General features: G+C 37.5%; 1 protein-coding gene and 1 pseudogene across 4 annotated transcripts in view; one reads left to right on the forward strand and one right to left on the reverse strand.

The window, feature by feature from the left end:
• Positions 1–9,615, reverse strand: part of ABL2 (c-abl oncogene 2, non-receptor tyrosine kinase) — a 189,413-nt gene that overhangs the window by 53,794 nt on the left and 126,004 nt on the right. The gene's annotated exons all lie outside the window — the stretch shown is intronic.
• Positions 2,564–3,972, forward strand: LOC102865667 (annotated as a pseudogene).

A 9,615-nucleotide genomic window follows, 5' to 3' on the forward strand; every position in this document is an offset into this window, starting at 1 on the left:
AGGAGAATTGATGCTTTTGAGCTTTGGTGTTGGAGAAGAGTGCTGAGAAACCCATGGAAAGCTAAGAAAACAAACAGATTCATCCTGGAGAGGGTTAAACTGGGCTGCTCCTTGGAGGCAAGGATTCTGAGGCTTTGTCTGACATACTTTGGTCATGTTGTAAGGAGAGACCAGTACTTGGAGAGGGACATCGTGCTTGAGAGGGTGGAGGGCAGGCGCAAGAGGGGAAGGCCCTCTGGGAGATGGATTGATTCGGTGACTGGGGCAATCGGGATGAGTGTGTTGGAGACAATGAGAATGGCACAGGACAGAGCAGAGTTTAGAGCTGTTGTACATAGCGTCCCTATGAGTTGCAAGCAACTCGATGGCACACAACAACAATAAAAATTGAACATTGTCTTTCCTTTTGATTTGTCCTAAACAAAGAGATGAACTGAATATATGGTTCATTAAACAATCATGGCATAACAACACAGGTTGGTAAACATTAGGAATTATTTTTAGTTCTAAAGGTCATCCAAGCCTAAGCCTAGGACACCTTCCACTGCCATGTGATACTAAGAAGCAAAAACCCTAGTTCTGCTGTGTAAGGTCTCTGGAGCTATTTACCCAATATCAATGAAGAAGGAGGTATGTCTATGCGTATATATACACACCCTACACCTGGATTCTGGCAGCAAGCTATTTCCTACTGGCTGGACTGAAATAATTGCCTTAACTAAGAGAAACAAAGGATCCTGTTCATTATCCTTATTTCAGTAGCTGCTGACTGGCCAAAGCAATAGAATTCTCTCTACAAAATGGGTGTTAGAGGTAAAAAGAAAAAATCCACATTCTACCTACAAGATTTTTTAATTTAGGCCTTTCATGTTGATTTTTTCAAGTAATCGACATAAATCTTCTCATAATCTAATCCTTATGATTTTTTTAAATCCTTATGCTTTTATTACAAACATTGTATTTCTCTTCAGCTTAAAATAAGACTATCAGTAAAATTACAAAAGTGTGGAAAAATTTCAGTGACATAACATAATTAGGCTCATCATTACAGTTATTTCTACTAGAAGATTTATCAAACTGTTGTTCGTTGTTGTTCAGTGCCGTCGAGTCGTAGACGACTCATGGTGACCCTATAAACGAAAGGCCTGAGCACTGTTCATAGACAATTTGGAAGTGGATGCCACTCCTGCTTTCAGGCTTGTTTTAGTCGGGAAGCTCCAGCAAACACTGTCCACCATGGATAACCGTTACCACATTTGGTACATCAGTGTCACAGCGTCAAAGGACATATGACTAATAGTAAAATTCACTATTATCATTGTTTTAGTTTATGATCATCAACAGATAATGGAATAAACAAACTGTTCTATAAATAAATATATAACAAAAACAAACCCACTGCTATCGAGTTGATTCTGACTCATAGCTGTACTTCTCTATGGAAGGAGACTATCCATCTATCTCTTCGGAAGTCTGAGAAGTGCCAGTTAGCAGTAAAACACATGATTCAATAAACCACTGATAACGTGTATTTCTAAAAGTAGCTACTTTCAAAAGGTTACATATTACTTCATATGACTTTCTCAAAAAGACAAATCTATAGGGATTAAGGATCAGGGAGAGGACGTAACTACAAAAGATTTTCATGAGAAAGTTTTTTTAGGGAGTGACAGGCACTGTTCTGCACTGAGAGTATGCAAAGCTATGTGAATGGAAATTCATAAAATTGTACACCAAAGAAAAGACAATTTTATAGAATTATAATTTAAAAAATAAACAACTACAAAAAGCCAAAAGTGAGTTGAGGTACATTTTCACCTAATATATATTAAAACAATGTGTCATAAAGATCACATAATAGAACAATATATTTTACCAATCCCTACAGACAAAAATTAGCAGCTTAATTTGAACCTGCAATTTCCATACTTAGATATAAATATCTTTCTGAATAAAATTGTGATAAAAATTAAAGTCTCTTTCCTAACTATACATAAAATTTAACATCACTCAGTATTCCAAAATTGTTGCATCTTAGCAGAAGCATGTCATTGTCTACGTCATTTAAGCAAAAGATAATGAAATATCTAAGAAATGAGAGGAATGTGCCAATCCTCGTTCCCTCATGGAATTCCCTAAGTCAATGCAGCCAGCACCTGGTATAATGACTTCAATACAAGCTCAGAGCCAGCATTCCTCGGGAAAGACTCCCAAATAAAGCCTAAATAATTCCAAAATATCTACAATACAATCCTCTGTAATCTAAGCAATCAGCTGTTTCTGGAGACTAAGTATGCAACAACTGTACATCATACGCACACCAGTCCCTGTGCATGGAATGTGTATATATCTATGTACAAAAAGGAGTAAAATAACTTAATCCATCATATCCCAAAACCTACTGCCGTTGATTCTGACTCAGAAGAACTGCCCCATAAATTTCCAAGATTGGTCATAGGGCTGCACAGCATGAGGGCTCCTGAGAAGGGGTAAGAACAATGTAGGGGATGGTGAGGAGCTAAAGAACAGAATTTGCTGGCTGTAAAAATGGTGTTGACAGTAGATGTGGGTACATAGAGACTGGGAAGGTTGCTTGAATCATGTAGAAAAATTCCTTGAGCGATCTGGACCCTTCACACCTCAGTTTTGAATCTATCACTGGGTCTCTCCCATTTCTGTTAGATACATGTAAAATTCTAGTCATTGGGGCTGGTGGCTTAGGATGCGAGCTACTGAAAAACTTGGCATTGTCTGGTTTTAGACAGATTCATGTTAAAACATGGACACCAGAGATGTTTCCAATCTAAATAGACAGTTTTTGTTTAGGCCTAAAGATGTTGGAAGACGTAAAGCTAAATTTGCTGCAGAATTTCTAAATGACAGTATTCCAAATTACAATGTAGTTCCACATTTCAATAAGATTCAAGATTCTGAAGACACTTTTTATTGACAATTTCATATTCTTGTATATGGTCTAGACTCTATAATTGCCAGTAGATAAAGGGCATGCTAATATCTCTTCTAAATTATGAAGATGGTGTTGGACTCAAGCACCATTACCCCCTTTGATAGATGAGGGGAACTGAAGGCATTAAAGGAAATGCCAGAGAGATTCTGTCTGGAACGATGGCTTGTATTGAGTGCACACTGGAACTTTACACCCACATCAGTTTAGTTTTCCCATGTGCACCATTGCATCATGCCCAGGTTACCACAGCACGGTGTTGAGTATGTGAGGGTATTGCAGTGGCCTAAAGAGCAACCTTTTGGAAAAGGGGTGTCTTTAGATAGGGAAAAAAATCTCTAAAGAATGTTGTTGTTGTTGTTAAGCGCCGTCGAGTCATAAGCAACTCACAGTGACCCTATGAACAAAAGTCCTCGACACTTGTGTGACTTTCATCCCTTCTCCAGGTTCATAGGGTTTCTGGAGGCAAGCTATTTACGGAAGTGGATGCCATTCCTGCTTCTAAAGAATGTATCACAATATAATAATATTAAGGTTATTACGTACAGAAACACTCAAGGGGCTGTAAAACCAATCATTCCTGTGGTAGCTTCCACAAATGGAGTTATTGCAGCTGTGTGTGCCACTGAGGTTTTTAAAATAGCAACAAGTGTATATATATTCCCCTTAATAATTACTTGGTATTTAATGATGTCGTTGGACTGTACACATAACCATTTGAAGCACAGAGAGAGGAAAATTGCCTAGCTTGTAGCCAGCTTCTTCAAAATATTCCATTTTCTCCACTGGCAAAACTACAGGAGGCTTTAGTGCTTCTCTGTAGATGAAATCAACAGCCATCATAGCCATATTAGAGGGGAAAATAGGACTTCTAGTCAGTAACCTCTATCAAAAAATGAACAAAGCTAAATCTCTCCAAGACTCAAGACACTGAAAGAACAGTGTCATTGACAGGCAAGAACTGGCAGTTGTGGATAACTGTTCTATTCAAACTTCATTTTACTTAAAGAGAATAAATCCGTACATAAAAGCAAATCTACTATCTTTTCTGTGTCACCATGAGTTGTTGAGGAAAAAGGGTGAAAGAATGCTTAAGAATTACAGCTTTTGTTTGGATTGATAAAAAATTTTTGGAAAGAGACCTAATAGTCATATTGTATTGCAAATATTATTAATATTACTGATTGTACATTTTTAAGGCTTGGGGGGGAAGTAAACCCAAGGAAATAGTACACTGTACAGATGTTAAGAAATTCTATGTCATTTTTAGCATTAATTTGCTAGAACCTGACTTTTTTTTCTTTTAATAGCACAAATGATGCCGCTTTAAGGAAAATTAAGTTGTTTTTTTTTTACTTAATCAAAAATTTTATTCGAATCAGTTTTATTTAATCATTTTAAATGTGCAATCATGACTAATATACAAAAAAGGTGAAAGAAAAATCACAACTCTTCCTATACTTCCGTATGACTTGTGTATAACCAAAATTTATTATTTTGCCTTGTTTCTTTGATACTTTTGTCACATGCCCCTTATGTTTATTTTATAGAATTCTTATTTTTAAAATTAGTCTGTAAGAGTACTCCCCCTGCTAATGTGACCGACTGTTTTTGCCTTGGAAGAGGGGATGGCGTATTCTCTTAGCTACCTCCTGCTGAAAAGGGACGCTGTAGGTTTCAGGGTGAAGATCTTCTCTCACTACTCTAAAGGGCCCCTTTGGCAGTAGGAAACACATAGACTATTATGGAGTTTGATTTTGGAAAGGAAAATTAAGTTTTAAACAACATTAAACATTACCACTTGTTATATAGAACAGAGAATATTTCTTGCTTGATTCCATATTAATTTAATTTTTACTATTTACACGAATATACATGAATTCATTTACATTAATTAATGCAGAAGGTTATACTGTCCAAAACAATTTGTAGGCAATGTAACTAAATACCTGTGCATAGAAATGGGGACATATTCATGTATTTATTTGCAGTGCCACAGAGGCCAATATGCACAATAGCAAAGCCAAGACGTTTAAAAGAACTTAATGTTTAAACAATTATAACTGATGCTTTCATATTATTTATTTTTAAAAAAATATTATCTTATACAATGTTTTCACACCAGATCTTTCCCGTTTCCTTTATCCATCCCTCCCTTTAGCCATCAAACTATACAACCCTATGATTACCCCCAGCCCATCCTCACCACTCTGTTCCTACCTCCTCCCCCCAGCCCCGTCCTTGGATTCTCATACATGTTTTACTAGTTATCTTTCTATTTCTACAATAATGGTCATATACAGTATTTGTCCTATGGGATTGAGTTAGTACACGTAGCATAATGCTCTCCAGTTTCTCCCAAGTTATGTAATAATTTTCAAAATCATTGCTCCGTAACATTTTCATCATGTGAATGTACCACAATTTCTCAATCCATTCAACTGTGGTTGGTCATTTGAGCTGTTTCCATGTTCTTGCAATGGTGAACACAACCTGATATGAACACTGGTGTACAAATCTCTGTGTCTCAGTTCTAATTTTCTAAGCATATATTCCAAGCAATAGAATAACTGGGTTATTCTATAATAATATGGAATTTCTATGTTCAGCTTTCTAAGGAAATACCAAATTGACTTCCAGAGTGGTTATATCATTTTATAGTCCCATCAAGAGTATGAGAGTTCCTATCTCTTCATATCTTCTCTAACATTACTTGCTGTCTTGTTAAACTTTGCCACTGCTATTGGGGTGAAATGGTACTTCTTTGTGGTCTTAATTTGCATCTCTCTTATTGCCAGTGATTTTGAGCATTTCTTCATGTACCTGTTGGCCATCTGAATATCTTCTTCTGTGAAGGGTCTTTCCATCATGTCCTTTGCCCATTTTTATAACCGGGTTATCAGTCTTTTTCCTGTGGAAGCCTTGCAGGATTCTGTAAACTTTTGATACGAGACACTTGTCTGAAATGGTATTGCCAAATGATTTTCCCCAGTCAGTAGGTTTTCTTTTCACTCTGTTGGAAAATGTTTTTGATGCACACTAGGATTTAATTTTCAGAAGGTCCCATTCATAAATGTTATCCTCTGCTGGTTGTTTGTTTCTGATTGTATTTGTCAGCCTTTTTATTCCATGAACTAGGCCCTCTACACTTGGTCCTACTTTGTTTCTTATGATCTTTATGGTTTTGGGCTTTACTGCTAGGTCTCTGATCCATCTTGAGTTGATTTTTTGTGTACAGTAAGGTGTGCATCCTGCTTTAGCTTTCTCTAGGTAGTAGTCCAGTTTTGCCAGCACTATTTGTTGAAAACGCTATCATGTCCCCATTTGATAGGTTTTTTTTTTCTTGTCGAATATCAGTTGATCATAGATAAATGGTTTAATTTCTGGGTTCTTGATTCTATTCCATTGGTCTATGTGTTTTTCACTGTACCAGTACCATGCAGTTTTGGTTATTACAGCTGTGTAGTAGGTTTTGAGATCAGATAGTGCTATGCCTCCCATTTGATTTTTGTTTTTCAGAAGTGCTTTGCTTATGTGAGGTCTCTTTCCAAATAAACTTGCCCATTGCCTTTTCTATCTCTTTGAAAAAATGAATTTGGTATCTGTATGGGGATTGTGTTAAACAAGTAGATCACTTTTAGTAAAATTGTCATTTTTACCACATTGAGTCCTACTACCCATGAACAAGGGACATCTTCCCATTTTGTTTTTAAGGTCTTTTATTACAGAAATGTCCAGTAGTTTTCTTTGTAAAGGTCTTTTGTGTCTCTAGTTAGGTTTATTGATAATTATCTCAATCTGTGGTTGGCTATTAGAAATGGTACTGCTTTCTTGGTTTCCTTATCTGAGTTTTCTATGTTACTTTAGAAGAACCCCATTGACTTTTGTATACTGATATTGTACCCTGCCCCTCTACTAAATTGGTCTACTAGTTATAACAGGTTTTTTGTTTTGTCCTTGGGTTTTCTGTGTTCACTATCATATCATCTGTAGATAGCAACAGTTTAACCAACCATCTCTTTGCTGATCAGGATACCTTTTATTTCCTCCCTTTTTGTATTGCCCTAGCATGTACTTCCAATACAATATTGAACAGAAGTGGTGACAATGGGCATCCTTGATACTGACCCTCGGTTTTGCATATATACTTTTCACTATACTGAGGAAATTCCCTTCAATTCCAATTTTGCTGAGTGTCTTTATCAACTAGACAATTGCTGGATTTTGTCAAATGCCTTTTTTGGAATCCCAGAACACTTGATCGTGCTAATGCAAAACTTATACTTGGACCAAGAGGCAGTCGTCAGAACAGAACAAGGAAACACTGCATGGTTCAAAATTGGGAAGGGCGTATGTCAGGGATATGTTCTGTCTTCATACCTTTTCAACCTGTATGCAGAACAGATCATCCAGGAGGCTGGGCTCTATGAGGAGAAATGCAGCATCAGAATTGGTGGTAGATCTATCAACAATCTGCATTATGCAGATGACACAACCCTCCTTGCTGAAACTGAGGAGGACCTGAAGCGCTTGCTGCAGAGGGTCAAGGGCTGCAGCCTTCAATATGGATTGAGGCTCAATGTCAAGATGACAAAGATTCTCACCACTGGACCAACTGGCAGCATCAGGATGGATGGTGAAGAGATTGAGATTGTGCACAGCTTTGGTCTGCTTGGCTCCACAATCAATACTCTTGGCACCAGCAGCCAGGAAATTAAAAGACGTATTGTGATGGGAAAGCCTGCTGTTAGGGACCTCTCTACTCAAGAGCAATGATGTGTCTCTGGAGAGTAAGGTGCGTCTGGTACAGGACATGGTCTCTGCAATCACTTGTTATGTGTCAGAGAGCTGGTCAGTGATCAGGGAGGATAGAAGGACAATTGATGCTTTTGAGCTTTGGTGTTGGAGAAGAGTGCTGAGAATCCCATGGAAAGCTAAGAAAACAAACATTCATCCTGGAGAGGGTTAAACTGGGCTGCTCCTTGGAGGCAAGGATTCTGAGACTTCGTCTGACATACTTTGGTCATGTTGTAAGGAGAGACCGGTCCTTGGAGAAAGACATCGTGCTTGAAAAGGTGGAGGGCAGGCACAGGAGGGGAAGGCCCTCTGGGAGATGGATTGATTCGGTGACTGGGGCAATTGGGATGAGTGTGTTTGAGACAGTGAGATTGGCACAGGACAGGGCAGAGTTTAGAGCTGTTGTACACGGGGTTGCTATGGGTCACAGGTGACTCGACGGCACATAACAACAACAACCTTGTTAAGATCATAAGGTTCTTGTTTTTTGCTTTGGTAGTGTGGTGAATTACATTGATTGTTTTTCTTATATTAAACCATCCATGCATACGTATTGTGAATCCTACTTGGTCATGATGAATTCTTTTTTATGTTATTTTGGATTCTACAGGCTAGAATTCTGTTAAGGTTTTCTGCATCTATATTTATGATAGATACTGGTCTGAAGCTTTCTGTCTTGGTAATATCTTTGCCCAATTTTTGGATTTAGGGTTATGCTTGCTTCATAGAATGACTCTAGGAATGTTCCTTCTTTTTCTACTTTTTAAAATACTTTAAGTAGAATTGCTGATAGATCTTTTCTGAATGTTTCATAGATTTCAGTTGTGAAGTCATCTGGTCCAGGACCTTTCTTATGGGGAAGTCTTTTTATGACCTGTTCAATTTCTTCTTTTGTGATGGGAGTGTTCAAGCATTCTACATCTGTCCAGGTCTCTCTAGGTAGAGCATGTGTGTCAACGAATTTGTCCACTTCCTCTAGGTTTTTTAATTTATCAGAGTATAGCTTTTCATAATATTCTGATATTATCATTTTAATTTCATCTGGTTCTGCTGTGATGTCACCTCTACCATTACTTAATCAAGTTATCTGTGTCTTCTCTTTTTTTTCTTTTGTTAAGTTTGCCAGTGCTTTGTCAATTTTATTGACCCACAGGACACTCTTAGATGTGTAACTATCTATATTAAACAATAAATATAGTAATATATTAAAATATTTCTTGAGTATCTACTTTGTGCTAAATGTTATACCAAGTACCAGTGATCAACAGTATTGGAAAGATGAAATTTGTTCCCCTATATATTGCCTCAGGTTCAAAAACATCTTGGAAAACAATTTGGTACACCATTGTACATCAACCATCTGAAAAGGTAAATTAGATGGGATCTCAAGCAAAAAAATGATTAATACATGCTGAAATGAAGTGGGGAAGGAAAACTACAGGCCCAGGCTTCCAGTTGTTTATGGGGAAAGGATGTGTGCACGACATAGGAGTGCTAAGAAAAAGGGTGAAAGTAAGGAGCAATTCTTGAAAAGCCTTGAATGTCACATCCAGAAGCTCGGTTTTCCTTGTTGGTAATCAAAAGCCATTAAAGAGCAGTAACAAAATCAAAGAAATATATACAGTGAACCTGTGTGAGCTGGAACTCAGCAGAATTGCTTTGTTTTCTGGGTCTGACAAGTTTTCTGCTTTTGACAGGGTGCATGCAGTCTTAGCACTTTCTATCACTCAAGTGCTCACTGCCATAAAATTGATTCTAAGCACAATTAATAACAGTGCATCTAAATTCCAAAATCAATCTCCATAATAGTCTATGTGTTTCCTACTGCCAAAGGGGCCCTTTAGAGTAGTGAG

Source organism: Elephantulus edwardii, unplaced genomic scaffold, assembly GCF_000299155.1.
Source record: "Elephantulus edwardii isolate Elephantulus edwardi_28Jun2011 unplaced genomic scaffold, EleEdw1.0 scaffold00061, whole genome shotgun sequence".
Taxonomy (NCBI): Eukaryota; Metazoa; Chordata; class Mammalia; order Macroscelidea; family Macroscelididae; genus Elephantulus; species Elephantulus edwardii.